A 15,444-nucleotide genomic window follows, 5' to 3' on the forward strand; every position below is an offset into this window, starting at 1 on the left:
GATTGCGGCGTGACCATCCCCCCTGGGGGGTGATTTCTTGCTTTCTGTCTCTATGTCTCTCTCTGTCTGTCTGGCGAGTGCACATGCCCTATAGCGAAAACCTCTCCAAAAAAAAAAAGCCCAGTCTTACGTACTCTGGTACTTTTGGGAAATGAATGTTTGATGATGGAAAGTTTCAAATGCTCCCTAATGGAGCGCATATTGCAGACACGAATACTAGGAGTGATGTGGAGGTTACAGGAGCAAGGGATTGTTTATCTTTATTGAACAACCAGAGACAGAGGTTAGGTGAAGACTCTACTCAGGGATGAAGTAACAGTTATGTCAAACTTCTTTAGTGATCTTTACTTCCGTGACAAAAATGGATAAGAATAGTAATAAACTCTTATTCCCAGTTCCCAGGTGAAAAGGTTGAGATCTCAGAAGTTAAATACCTTAGGGGACCAGCAGATGTGTAGTGGTTAGTCACTGGATTCACATACAGTCGACTGCTATTCAAGTCCTGGACCCAGCAGCTTAAAATTCATGCTGTGCATGTGTGTGTGTGTGTGTGTGTGTGTGTGTGTGTGTCTCCAAAATCTAGAGAGGAAAATAGAGAAGAAGGGATTGTGGCATGTCCACACACCCCCCAAGGGGGTAATTTCTTGCTTTCTCTCTCTCTGTCTCTCTGGTAAGCACATATGCCCTGTGGCAAAAATCTCTCTCAAAAAGAAAAAAAAAAAGATGTTAAATATCTTTGTCAAAACTGTGTAGCGAGCTGCTAAGTAAAGTCATATTGAGAGTACACATTTCAAGACTGTATCTTCAGAAAATGAGATTTATTTCCATCCAAAAAGGAAAAACTCAGGGACAAAAATCAAATTCCAAGACTGGACTTACATGCATGTATATGGGAAACAAAATATGCACATAAAACTCATTTATTACATGCATTATTTTTTAAAACCTTATTATGGAGACCAATTGATCAAAATTTTTATTTCATGAAAAATTGATTGTGTGATACTGTTTAAAAAATACAATTTTCTTCAAAGACTCAAACGAATTCAAATAAATATCTTAATTTTCAAGACTTGTCAGGTCCACCGTAATAAAAAGGTAAGACTCACTGGTAAAGACACCTGGAATATAAATATGAAAGTATAAATTACATACATTACGTGAGCCTGTTTTTCTTTCTTTTCTTTTCATTTTTAATTGCCAGAGGGCATGTATATTAGCCAGAGAGAGAGAGAGAAAGAGACAGAGGAAAAAAGTAACCCCCAATAGGGCATGGTTACTCCACAATCTCTTCTACATCTCTCCATCCCATGGAGACTTGGGGCATGATGCACACACACACATGCCATGTTTTTTCAATCCATCAACACCAGAATTCATGCTGCAGTTGGCTATGTGTTATCTAGCTCCCTTGACTACCAAGTCATAGGCTGGCCCAAGACTGCCTTTTTTTTTTTTTTTTTAGAGAGAGAGATTTTTGCTAAAGTGCATGTGCATTCACCAGAGTGACAGAGAGAGACACCATGTGCATTCACCAGAGTGACAAAGAGAGACACAGGGACAGAAAGCATGAAATCACCCTTTGGGAAAGTGGTCATGCCCTAATCTCTTTTCCACTATTCTCCTCTTGGGATTTTGGACATGCACGCACATGTGCCCAGTGTGAGCTTTAAGCTGATGGGTCTAGGACTTGAACCATGGTCAACTTCATGGGAGTCCAGCGATTTAACCATTATACCATCTGCTAGTTCTCCAAGTCTGCCTTTAAAACGGATCAAATGTGTAATTAATGGAAAGAGGTCTAACTGGGCCAGACAGACCTGGGTTTCTGTGTCTACTCTACCACTGGAGCTATGAAAATCTTGTAACATTTATTTAAACTCTCTAAGCCTCAGTTTCCTCATCAAAAAGTAAAAATGATAATGACAACTTGCTAGTGATTCTTATGACTATAAATGAAAGAAATGTATCCAGAACGAGGTGCTAAAATTGGAATATATTCATAATACTAGGGATGGGATGAATGGGGACTGGTTTCCCTAAACTATGCTATGGTTTTCTTCAAATGTTTATCTAATTGATCAAATTGCTAGGGGGTACAACATATTTTAGTACTACACCACTTGAAATGTCAAGAATTTTATGAGGATATAAGAAAAAAGCCACTCACACCATCAGGATAAACATGTAAAGGGTGTGTTGAGCAGTTAAGAGCAGTGTGGAACGTTGCTGAATGAACCGGCACAGTCATCATAGCAGGTTGAATTGTACATTTGGGCACAGTTTTAGGAAGTAATTTATTGGCACAACAGCTTTAAAAAGCAGCTCTATACCCAGCGACCAAGAAGGCTCTGATCTTTGATTCCCACCCGACTGAGTAATGAGCCAGCTGGTGTCTAGAAAGTCAAATCTTGAAAGAATAAGTCAGGGCTTCAGGAATTACAGGTCACCCACTCAAAAATCACTGTTGAAGGATATGACTTCAGAAACTGAAATACAAAGACTTCCTAAACAAAGTCTCCAAACCAGACATTAGATATCAAAGAGAAAAATTTCTCTTGAAACTAGGAACATTTCTAAGGAACATTTCTATAAAATGATTTGTCTTCTACTTTAGAACACAAAGGTCTGGGGACCAGCGGATGGCGTGGTTACATTGTTGGATGCCATGTAGTTGACTGCAGTTCAAGTCCCAGACCTGGTGACTTTTTAAAACTCATGCCAGGTGTGTGTGCGAGCATGCCCAAATCCCAAGCGGAGAATGGAGAAGGGATTGCATCACGGCCATCCTTCTTGTGGAGGTGACTTCTGGCTCTCTCTCTCCAGAGAGCACACGTGCATCATAGCAAAAATCTCTCTCTTAGAAAAAAGAATACGGAAGTCTGTATTCATCTGATTTCTTTTTATTTTCTTACAACACTAGAAGAATGAAGGACTTGTGATGTTTGTGTAATAATTGAACACAGTATTTAAGAAAACTATTTTACAACATGCAGGAAAGGGGAGAAATAAATGAGCAAAGCCTTAAAAGAGAAATCATTACCTGTTTTTAAAATGGTGGCTAAAATCAATGACAAAGCACTGAAAGCTCTTGGCATTAAAATCTGCATCAGGTTATTTAAAATGAGTATGTTATTACTACAGCATATCAGGAAATACCAACCTTGGCAATTCAGCAGATGCTCAACTAAGCTGTGTGTTCTAAACTTGAGGAGCACATACTTACCCATAAGGTGTGGTTTGAGGGGCACAAGTTAACCGTAGCCCTCCTCAACCTCAGAGAGCTTTCCTTACTAGGATCTTTTTTTTAATTTAATTTAATTTATACATTTAATCTCTATACATCACTTAGCTTATAAAGTTAATTTACCCAACATGAATATACTTCATACCAGTCCAGTTGAAGATACTATACACATTATCATCAACCAATAATCCTACATTACTTGTCCCATAAATGTCTTGCCTCTCTATTTTTCTCCTTGATCATTTCCTCACACTCTCCCCTTCTCTCATCCTCTTGCCACATTCTGTCTCCAGAATCCATAACCAGTTTCCATGATTCTATATCTGTGGGGCCTAAAATTATTTTTTCCCCAGTTTAGAACTGTCTCCAAAAGAAGTCCATTAAAAAGCAAATATATTTTCTTGAAAGAATAGCAGTAAAAGTGTTAGTTGGCCTAGGTCACTTCATCATGTATAGAGAAATAAAGTAGAAGAAAGACTTGAGGAAAGTGAGTAAAAGAAGAAGAGGAAGAAGGGAAATAGAGAGGCAGGTTCCTTGTATCTGCCCACCCAGTCTCTAGACCTACCATGTATGGTATAGTAGCCTTTATCCACACATGGATACCTAAATTTAAATTTTAATTAAATAAAATTAAAAATTCAATTCCTCCATCACATAATCCATATTTCAAGTGCTCAATAGGTACATGAGAGTCAGCCTGGGCCATGACATGGTGGTAATGTTTCTGGGCCCACATGGGAAAGATCCTGCGTTTGTGTCCCAGGACCTCCCTAAGCAAGCCAAGCATGTACATGCATATGTGGCTGACTGAGACTAGGTGTGGATCTCGACCTGAAGACCATGTTGGGGATGTGGGAATGTCCATTTGTTTATCCCTCTCAGAAGAAATAAATAAATTTGTTGCCTAAGGCTAGCCTCTACCAGATTGGTCAGTGCAGACAACAAATATCACCATCAAATTTGTTAACACACAGCACTGCCCTACTGAGTGACTCTTACTAAAGGAACTGTGTGCCTCAGAAGTGATTGAATTTAAAAAGTCAAGCCCAGGGAACCAGCAGTTAGCATAATGGCTATGTTGCTGGACTCCCACGTAGTCGACCGCAGTTCACGTCCCGGACCCGGTGGCTTAAAACTCACGCTAGGCGTATGTGCATGCGTGCCCAAGATCCCGAGAGGAGAATGGAGGAGAAGGGATTGCGGTGTGACCATCTCCTCTGGGGGGTGATTTCTCACTTTCTATCTCTATGTCTCTCTCTGTCTGTCTGGCGAGTGCACGTGCCCTATAGCGAAAACCTCTCAAAAAAAGAAAAAAAAGTCAAGCCCATTATTCTAGAGGGAGAGCTGTAGTAGCTTATACCTTTCTTAGCTTTGATAAGCAGATATTTTATTGTTAAGTAACTTATATAGAAATGAAGTGAAGATGGGTCTCAGAGAAAAAGATTCAGACAGAATAAGCCAGAGACCTCTTCATTAGCAACCCCAAATATGAAATTTCATCAGTGGGTGTTAAACGGAAACTGATATCTGAGAACACCTTGTTCTGTAAAGCTCGCTGACCATAATCATGTTGTACACTCTATGAAGTTCTTCTGACAGAGTCGGACCAATTTCTCATAAATTTCCTTTGTTGTATTTATTGGTTTGCTTGATGGTATCCCACAGTTCCTGTAGGCTTTCTTCACTTTTTAACTTGTTGTTGTTCTTGTTCCTCTGGCTGGGTAATTTCAAGTGATCTGTCTTCAAGCTTACTGATTCAAGCCTGCTATTGAAGTTCTCTATGGAAATTTTCAGCCCTTTGTCACCTTTATAATTTCCAGGATATGGAATCCCTCCACGTATTTTATAGATAGGGCAGCCCTACCTGACCATAACAATTACATAAGATTCAAGATGATAGAAGCTAGTTTTTTACAAAATGAGAATAATCCAAATTTGAACCATGGTCTATATAGCTCCAAAGCCCTAGATCTATCAACCATATCATATTTTCTCTATAAAGATGAAAAAGTGTTATGAAAATGTTGTGTTAGCTAAAAATATGTGCAGGAGAGACCACCATCAAAGGGCCATCTGTTTTTATTTCGGCCGCATTGGGGAGCACACGGCCTGATCCAAGCACACAACAGCCATGGGACACCAAGGGCTTTTCTGATCTCAGAATCTTCTTCTGTAAGGAAAGAATTCAACCAAATGATCTTAGGCCTCTTTCAGTCCCATATAATTGTTTAATATCTTAGATTTTGTAAATAATTTAGTGTGACTCCTCTCTAAGTGAGGATTACCCTATTATGCAGTTAAAATGGTTTTATCGGCACATATTATTTTAGTACTAAGGAAGGACATCAGCACACATTAGCTAGCCACAAGATTGATAGTTAACAAATTGACTTACTAGCTGATTGCTCCAGGACATTAAGCCCTAAAAGGTTTTTTTTTTTTTTAATTAAAAATAAATTACCAAAAAAAAAAAAAAAGAAAAGTAAAAAAAATCTATCAACTATCCATTTTTTGTCTGCTTTATCATCTGAATAATTTTTGCATATATATGTCATCTTCGTGTTTTTGTTTCATACATTGTTTTTGCCCCTCCCTTTCCCCCATGCTAAACATGTTTATACTTGAAGCTGTTTTGTGAATCCCAAGAAAGCATTTGTAGAAAATTAAAACTCTCTGCCAAAAACTATAACCATCACTGAGTCTGGTCATAAACTTTAATTGGAAAACTGATATTAAGTATGTATCTTTATTACATTTTGAAAATATGAATAATACATGTAATCGTCCAAAGGCTGAGCTATCAACATTGTTTTATTATCCAAACATAAATGAAAATGCACTGTATTATCAATTAGTGTCCATTTTCTTTGGAAGAGAGAGAAAAAATCTGTTGGACCTCAGCTGGTGATTTACATTTTCAAACATCTTTATTTCACGAGCCTAAAAAGCAAGCTGGTAACAGTCGCCAAAGCAGTTGCCAAGACAACTTATCCCTGGATTTAGTATTACTGCATCAGGAAAGACGCCTACGAGGAATTTAATTAACTATAGCTTCATCCTCCTTGGCCAAAAAGGGATGGATTTGCTTTCAAGTCAAAGTCCCCAAAGAATAAGATTGAATGGAATCAGGGTAGACACAGCCATACAGGTTAGGCTCACATACACACTCACAGACGCTCGGCAATTATAAAATAATGAGGCTAATTTTCAGGTGGGATTTCTATAAAATCTGCCTTAGTAGTTCAGACATGTTTACTGAATACAAGTAAATAGATATGTAGTTAGGGTTTTCCATATATGCATGTTAAATGTAAACAATGATATATATTTACACATAAATGTGTACTATTACATATGTATTCATTTACTTTTTCTCTTCCTCTTTCTTATAAAAAAGTAAGTAGTTTATTGGAAAGTTAATTGAAATAAAAGCTGGCATCAAAGGAAATGAAGTTAGATATGAAATTGATAAAAATTTTAGAATTGTTCATACTATACTTCATAATTGGTTCTGAGCTTCCAGGTAACCATGGCAATAATGGAAATAGAACAAATTGCGTAGCTTAAATTATTCCCCACAGAGGGAATGCTTTTATTATCTTAAATTCTAAAAGAAAACATTGAGGGTTGGGGTGGCTTGAAAATCATGCATATATTTGACTAACATCCTAAAATTCCTAATAAATGTCGCACTTTCACACTTTCTACTTTATGGTCTTCACACGCTTTTAAATTTTTTTCCATTTAATCCTCACCACTCATCACTAATATCTAATATCGATCTACAGAACTAGTAGCTATCACAGTGTGAATCTTGTTTAATGTTATGGTATTAATTAGTATAAACCAGAATGATATTTCATTCTCTCCCATATGTTACTCCTCTAAGATAATGTCCAACCCAAAGCACAGGATCTGTGATTGAGTACCCAGTTTTTACATCCTGTACGTGGTGACTTCATCCCCCTCTCTTAGCCACCTTTGCCTGAGAATGGGCAATATCTGAACAATTTCTCTCAGTCCTTGGATATTCAAAATATTTATTGGAAAGATCTGTATTCATATAGTAACAATTCCAGAGCTGAGCAGTGTGTTGTCCTATTGTAATGTCATTACTTTAACCTTCACAATGTGTGAGGGCAGGCACATAAACACTGCTTTTCCATTTGCATGTATTTAGAAATCTGGTTTCTGTTAGAACATAATTTTGATCCCTACTCTAATGTCCTGTTTTAGATTTAGTTCCTTCCAGTATATAATTGAGCAGCTTGGCCATAACCAATATACCTCTCGGATACTGTCTCGCTCATCAAACTAGCCACTTGCTAAACAGGAAAGCAATGACTTACTATAACATCAGAATATTACTAGTTTGAGATACAGGGCCAGCAGGTAGTGTGTTGGTTAAGGACGCTGGACTCCCACATGGCTGATGGCAGTTCCAGTCCCGGGCCTGGCGGCTTGCTTTCTCACTTTCTCTTGTTCTTTCCCTCTCTGTCAAATTAAACTAAGTAAATAATTTTGAGATGGTCAAATCTAGTCTGTCTATCAGGTAGCATTCATTTTTTGACTTGATTCTTCATTTCCAAAGTTGTCCTGACTATTCTAGATACTTGGCATTTCCATAAGAATTTTGAATTAGATTTTTGTTACTGCCAAAAAAAAAAAAAATAGCCTGCTTGAATTTTGATTGAAATTATGATGACTGTTTTGTTCAATTTGGAGATAATTGACATTTCAACAATATCGACTCTTCTATAAGTAAGCTAAATCTCTCTGTTTACTTAGGCGTTCTTTAATTTCTATCAGCAAACTTTTGCAGTTTTCAATGAACAGGTCTTTCTTATTTTATTAGATCTATTCCTAAGTATTTCATATTTTTATGCTACTATAAATGACTCACTTCAATTCTCAAATACTCACTGCTAATATACTTAAATACAATTGTTTTGTCTGTTAAACTTGTATTCTGCAAATTTGCTAATCTCAATTATTAGTTTTAATAAGTTTTTGTACATTTCACCAGATTTTCTACAGAAAAAAGAGGCTACTTGCACTCAAAACAGGTTATTTTATTTTTTTTGATCTGGATGCATTTTTTTTCTTTTTCTTGCCTGATTGTACCAGCTAGGAACTCTAGTACAATATTAAATAGAAATGCTCAGAGTAAATATCTTTGTCTTGGTTTTGATCTTGAAGAAAAATATTAATAGAATAATTCTGTTTTCATAATTATGTATAATGTTAGCTATTTTTCAGAGTTGCCCTTTATCAGGTTGAGTGAGCTCCCTTTTTTTTTCAGTTTGCTGACACTTTTTATCAAGAGTTGATGTTACATTTTTCCCAGTCCTCATGCAGTTTTTTCACATGCATGCACCAGTCAGTACTCAGCTGCAGACAAGACCAGAAAATATTTGTAGTTTTTTAGGTTTCTCTCTGGTAGTGCTCTATCTTCTCCAGTACTTTATACTGTAAATTTTAGCTACTTTGCTTTTCTTAGATTATTAAACCCATTTCCCCAGTTCCAGAAAACCACCAGGTTCAATCTGTGTCCCTCCTGCTAGCACCTCCCTCAAGGCAGTAATAGGAGTTAATCGTAAAGGCTAATCTCATTTGCTTTCTATCGCTCAGAGATTATTGTCTTTTGTTGTCTGAAGTCCAATGTCCTAAAAACCATGTGTCATATGTCCTATCGTTTAGCTGTTGCTGCAGAGGGTTAATATATTCCCTGTTACTCTATAATGATTGGAAGCAACCATCTCAGCTAGGTAATTTTTATACATGCCTTTTCTTATGACTTAGTCTCTCTATACAAATCATGGGTTAAATTTTTATGTCTGCATATTATCAAAACTCTCCTCTAAATGTACTGATAATCCTACTTTGTGAAGTACATATTAACCTCTATTTTATATCTAAGAAACCTTGAAGTGGGATAAGTTTCCGCACATGATCAGGACCCTGGATAAAGGTTCTCTGATCCTCTAGGTTTGACTTCTACTCTCTCCCATTTGGATAACCAACATCAGTGTCTGGTTAATGCCAGAAACTCTCATTTAATTTCCTGTACATTTCAATAATGCTTAATCATCTAAATATTAGAAAACTAACTGTGATAGAAATTCAATAGCTTATAGAAATCAATGTTTCTTGCCTTGTTGTAAAATTTACATGCTTGTATCAGATAAGAAAAGGACTATAGTTTTCTCTTGTATGTGTAAGATGTTAGCACTTTTCTAAAGGGAAATCCATGAAAATTTTGATGTGCTTAATATTCACTTAGATTCCTATATCGGTCACCATCAGAATGATGAAAAACAGAAAAAACAGAATAAATACTTATGTTCAAGAAGAAACATCGGAATTGTCTCACATGATCAGAAAATGAAGTCCCACATTAGACTGTCTGCAAACTGTGGAACAGCTGAAAGGCTCTGAAGTAGGGAGCTAATGTGGTTTCACTCTGAGGTCTGAAGGGAGCCTTCAGCAGACTCTCAAGGACAAAAGCTGGTGCAGTTCCAGTAAAGGCATGAAGGGGGTTCTTGGAAGGCCTCAGTCCTGAGCATCCTCAGCATCCTCACAGGACTATTTTGTGTGAGTCCAGAGTCCAAAGGTTGAATAAGTTGGAGTTGATTTTACTGGAGTATCTCGAGTAATCTCATGGCAGATAGGGGTTCCATGGAGGAGTGGGGTAAGAGGCAGATGTGAAGAAATAAAACACACAGAAAGCTCTAGGAGGAAAGTTGAAAAAGAGGAAAAGAAAAGGAGACAGAACTCCATGCTGTCTCTTCCATGCTCCCACGGATCAGACAGTGCCTGCCTACATTGAAGGCAGGTCTTCTTCTCAAACTACTAGTTTACACTCTAATCTTGTCTGGCAATATTCTCACAGACACACTTTGAAACAATGTTTCATGAGCCTTTCAGGCATCCATCAGTCTAGTCAAGTTGACACCTAAAGTTAACCATCACAATTACTATTCTCTCTTTGTCTGTCTCTCTCTCTCTCTGCCATTCTCTCTTTGTCCAGTTTTACTGGACATTTTTCCAAGGTAGCACCACCTCAATAGCTGTGCTTCCCCAATACATTCTTAGATGTGTACTAAAAGGCAGCTGAGTAGTTCACCTCCTCCATGACATTTCCTCACAAAATTCTGGGAAACGTCAGTTACTCTCACTTCTGAATGTTATTGTGCACATAGGACTATTTTTTTTCTTCTCTGCAGTGCAAAGGCATGTAGCACTATTTTAGCCTCCTGTACAGTGTACTGAAAATCTGTGTCTGTATAAACAACACCTGTTCTCATGTGAATTTTGCAGGTAACTCATTTCATGAAAATTATTGATTTGGTATATACATTTCTCTTTTTCAGTTATTCTAGAAATATTTAGAAATATAGAATGTATTAAACACTATATTGTGTGATATGAGTATATAATTATAAATACATTCATGATTATATCATTTAAATATATATGTAATATGAATATAGATTTATTTTTTCCTTTTCCAGTATTCTGTCTTAGAATATCTTAAAAAATAGATAACTGAGTTATATTAAGTTTAATTAATATTAAACAGTATTAAGTTGGCAAGTCCCCTATTTCCTGTGCTGCCAAATTTCTGATCTCACGGGTAGCTAAACTGGCTTTCAATCACTAAATATGTGGGAGTTGTTTGCACTTGGTATTCTTTTAAATTGAAAATACTCTGATACTATGATTAAGATTCCTCAGGATTTCTGTGTATTCTCCAAGCCACTGATTTTGGGGATGACAGAAAATCACCCCTGGCAGGGCCTAATCCCTCCACACAAATGTTTATTCCTAATGAAATGTGTCCCTTTGTTCTTTAGGTTATCATATGAATTATATATAGCCTGTTAAAATTAGTGTATAAGCAAAATAATGGAATTTTGGGTTCTTGTTCAATTATTTTATTTCAAACCCAAAGGCTATGGTTTAACTGTGAGGTTTGACTGACTCTAAGAATTTAAAAATGATAAGTGGGTTATGTGTACACAAACAACCTAAACTAAGACTGTCTGACCAATCTCAATAGAGACCTTGCTTAGGAGCAAACCCAGTTGATGATGAGCTCAATCTCCTGAAACTGAGATTCCTGATGGACTTGATATTAAGACATCATTAGAAATCATCTAATGCTGTATTTCTCAAATTAGTGGGTCACCAGGAGGTGATTAGAATTGCCTTGGACAACGAGGAATGGCATAGAGGAGTCTTGAGCATATATAGTTTGACAGGACCCCCAAAAAGATCCTTTTAACCTTACACAGTTTACAAATCACAGATCCAAACAATGATTTACAGACCTGCTTACAACTCAAACCATATGGGAAGCTTTGAAAACTATTTACCATATAGGTCACATCAAAGACTAAATTCCAGTGTGTGAGATGGACCAGCACCAATGCCTTGAAGAATCACCTGAGAGAGACTAGGCCACAGAGAAGGTGGGACTTGCTAACACAGAGCCAACATACCCTGTTCCTACTAGAATATCTCAAGGAGAGTCCCTCTCTGCTTCTCTAGACAGCTCTACAACTAAGGATTGCTGTGCCCTCCAGAGAAAATATTGCCTGTTTTGTTTGGTTTAATTTGCTACAAGGCATATGTGCTTGCTAGAGAGAGAGAGAGTATGTGTGTGTGTGTGTGTGTGTGTGTGTGTGTGTGTGTGTGGTGTGCGTGTGTGTGTGTGTGTGTGTGTGTGTGTGTTTCTACCTGCCACGCCTGTGTCTTGAACCATACAGTCAGCTATATGGGATCTAGCCACTTTAATCACCATGCCACTGGTTGGTCTGAAAGTATTATCTTTAAACAAATAAATTTTCTTGAATTGTGGCAAAATAAATCTAACATAAAATTTACCTTCCTCATTATTTTTAAGGGTACAGATTGATAGTGTTCAGCCTATTCACATTGCTCTGCATTAAATGCCTAGAGCCTTTTCATCCTGCAAAATTAATTACTCCCTCCCCCAGACCTTGGAAACCACCATTCTGCTTTCTATTTCCATGAATTTGACTACTTATGATACCTCATATGAATGGAATCATACAATATTTGTCTTTTTGTGACTGGTTTATTTCTCTTCCCATAAACACCTCAAGGTTTATCCGTGCCATTATAGCATGTGATGAGATTATCTTGTTCTTTGAAGTTGAATGATATTCCATTACATGTATGCACCACATTTCCTTAACTGTTCAACTATCAATAAACATGTTGTTGTCACCTCTTGGCAATTGTGAATAATGCTGCAATGAATGTGACATTCAAATCTCTCTTCAAGATCCTATTTTAAATAATTTTTAATAAATACACAAAAGTGGGGTTGCTAGCTCATATGGTGACTATTTCAAATTTTTTAAGGAACCTCCATAATATTCTGATATAGCAGCTGTACTGTTTTACATTTCCACCAACAGTGCACAAGAGTTCCAAAAATAAGGGAGCACTTCATGAATTTGCATGTCATATTGCTCAAGGGCCATGCTAATCTTCTCTGTTTTGTTCCAACTTTAGTATATGTGCTGCCAAAGCAAGCACTAATTAAACAATTTTTAATATAATTTTCAAAACTTCTTATTAACAAATCCCATGAGGATGGCAAACTGAGTCTCCCAGATTTATATACAAAAAGAAAGTATGTTTGAATAATTCATTTCATTTTAAGAAGAGTCAGATCAATGGTCAAGGAGAAGTTACTAATAGGCAACCCTCAAAAGGATGGTCTCAGACCAGCAGTATCAACCTCATCTGGGAATTTGCAAACCCTCAGGTCTTATCCCAGACCTACTAAATCAGAAATTTTGTGGATGGGGCTCAGTAACCAGTGTTTTAAAAGGCTTCCAAGAGATACTGATGCATGCTAAATTTTGAAAAGCTCTCTATGTTATGATTTTATAGATCTTAAGAAAACTCTAATCCTAACACTTTTCTTGTTAATGCCTGAAATTTGAATGAATTTATTCCTTTTTGTTTTATGTTACTTTTTATTGGTTGGGTGGATTTTTACACAGGAAAGTTATTTTTCTCTAAGCACATCAACTTTAAGATGAAAAATAGGCATTGGCAATAGTTCACCTTATGTCACTACATTAACTTCTTTTTTATTATTTAATTTTGTTTATTATCATTATTTTTCAATTTGACCAGAGAAAGTAGAGAGACAGAGAGAGAGAGAAAGCTAGCCACCAAATCTAGGACTTGAATTGTGGTTGACCATGTAGGAGTCCAGCACCTTAACTACCATGTCACCTGCTGACCCCCTACATTACCTTCTTAATTGTTATGTAGTCTATAAAATGAAGAGACTAGATCAAGAAGGCAATTGTCTTCCTTACATGCCATTACCACTTCTCAGGGCCCAAGGAAGGCATTGTTAATGACTAAGATACTCTCTACCACCAAGTATAGACATAGTCTAAGACTCCATCTCAAAACAGTCCTACCAAAAAGTTACAGTTCCAGTTGCCATCCCAAACAGATAACCTTAATTATGTCATCTAGCTCTGTCCTTCTCAAGTAGCATGGATTTTAAACACTATCAATTATATGGGGTTCTCTAACATTATAAATATTCTATGAGCTTAATTTCTTCATCTCTAAAATCCAACTAACATCACCTACTCATGGGGTTTATAGGAAATTTTTAAGTGAAGTAATATATTTGAAACAGCTAGATCAGTGCTAGAGATAATTTTGTTCAAGTGTCTATAAACCCTGGTTTGTACATTCTTTACTTTTCTTTCGTAATTTTTTTTTCTTATTGCTCCCCTTACCTTTGACCAGCAAGTATAACAGATCATGCTCAATGCTGCTCTTGGATGTATCAGTGCCTCTGGTATTGGGCAGGAGATAAAGGAAATTGACTCATTTCTTACCCAGTGCATCTGCCATAGCACTTGTTTTCCTCATTGCCCAGCTCACCCAGTCTACACATTTGTTCAAATTAATAACTATTGCTTAAAATGAGAGATCTTTTTCTTATTATTTAACCTGCTCTTACCACAGAAAACTCTACATAACCATAACTCTAGCACAAAACTTAAGGTCTGCCTATGTATGATCAATACTTCAGTGCTGACCTAATAAGATGTGAATGAGTTCTTCCTCCTGGATTAAATGTTTAACAGTTAAGATTAATTGAGGATCATGCATGTACAAAAGCTTGTTAGCTAGCTTGCTACTGTAACTCACTTATTCTGTCCAAGAACATTCTGAGATATGTATAACTGCATTATTTTTCTATTTACCAGTTAGAAAAACTGAGGTTCAGAGAAGTTAAGAAACATAACCAAAAGCATAAACTTGTATGCAGGACTAGTCACTTAATTTGCAGGGCCCAGTGCAAAATGAAAATACAGAGCCTGTTATTCAATAGATTATTAGAAATTTCATGACCCTCTGAGTATGGGATCTTGGATGACTATACTAATCACAAGCCTATGAAGCCAGCCCTCCTTGTGTCAGAACTGATTCTAAAGTCATGTCATCTTTCTGTTTCATCACAAGTGAGAGCCGAGTGACTTAAAAGAGGTATATCTTGGATCCCTAACCCTAGAAGAAGGCAAAATGTACAGGCAGTGTGAAAACCCGAAGACAATCAGTCAACTTCATGGTTTTGACGCGGGCTGATTCTGATCCTGAGAAGAAGCTGGTAGCAGAAACAACACAGAGTATAGTCAGGAGACCGGGGCTCAAATTCTGGCTAAGAAATATTTACCTGCATAACCTCAAATAAGTCATCCTGCTCTCTACACCTCAATCTCCTCCACTAAAAAGAAATGGGAGTATTGCCATTTTTCCCAATGCACAGATTAAATGGATGAGAACAAATGAATGTATACAGTATGCAGATGAGTTTCTGAGAACACTGACTGTGAAGTGAGCCCTTAACTATAGCTGCAAGGCCCTACCTCCAACTATCTCTCCCTGACTTTGTTTGCATCTGTGATTTAAAGCAGTACTGAAGTTCTCCAGGGCAGGAAGAAAATCCAAACTGTGCTCAATAATGGGATTCTGACACAGAATGGCAGATGGTTGAATTATAGGGAGGTCAACTGAAGACTGTGAGGACTCCATAGGAGAATTCGTTGAGTATTTAATAGGTCCTGATTCATTGGCTTGAATATAAATTCATTTTAATATTAATAATAAATTACTTTAAGACA

The 15,444-nt window shown here is 37.0% G+C and overlaps 1 non-coding gene across 1 annotated transcript; it reads right to left on the reverse strand.

Moving 5' to 3' along the window:
* Positions 1–12,711: 12,711 nt before the first annotated feature.
* Positions 12,712–12,817, reverse strand: LOC114008368 (U6 spliceosomal RNA). Its single transcript, XR_003549915.1, has one exon. It is a non-coding gene; the product is annotated as a U6 spliceosomal RNA (small nuclear RNA).
* Positions 12,818–15,444: the final 2,627 nt, after the last annotated feature.

The sequence above is a fragment of the Tupaia chinensis genome, unplaced genomic scaffold, assembly GCF_000334495.1.
Source record: "Tupaia chinensis unplaced genomic scaffold, TupChi_1.0 Scaffold000328_1, whole genome shotgun sequence".
Taxonomy (NCBI): Eukaryota; Metazoa; Chordata; class Mammalia; order Scandentia; family Tupaiidae; genus Tupaia; species Tupaia belangeri.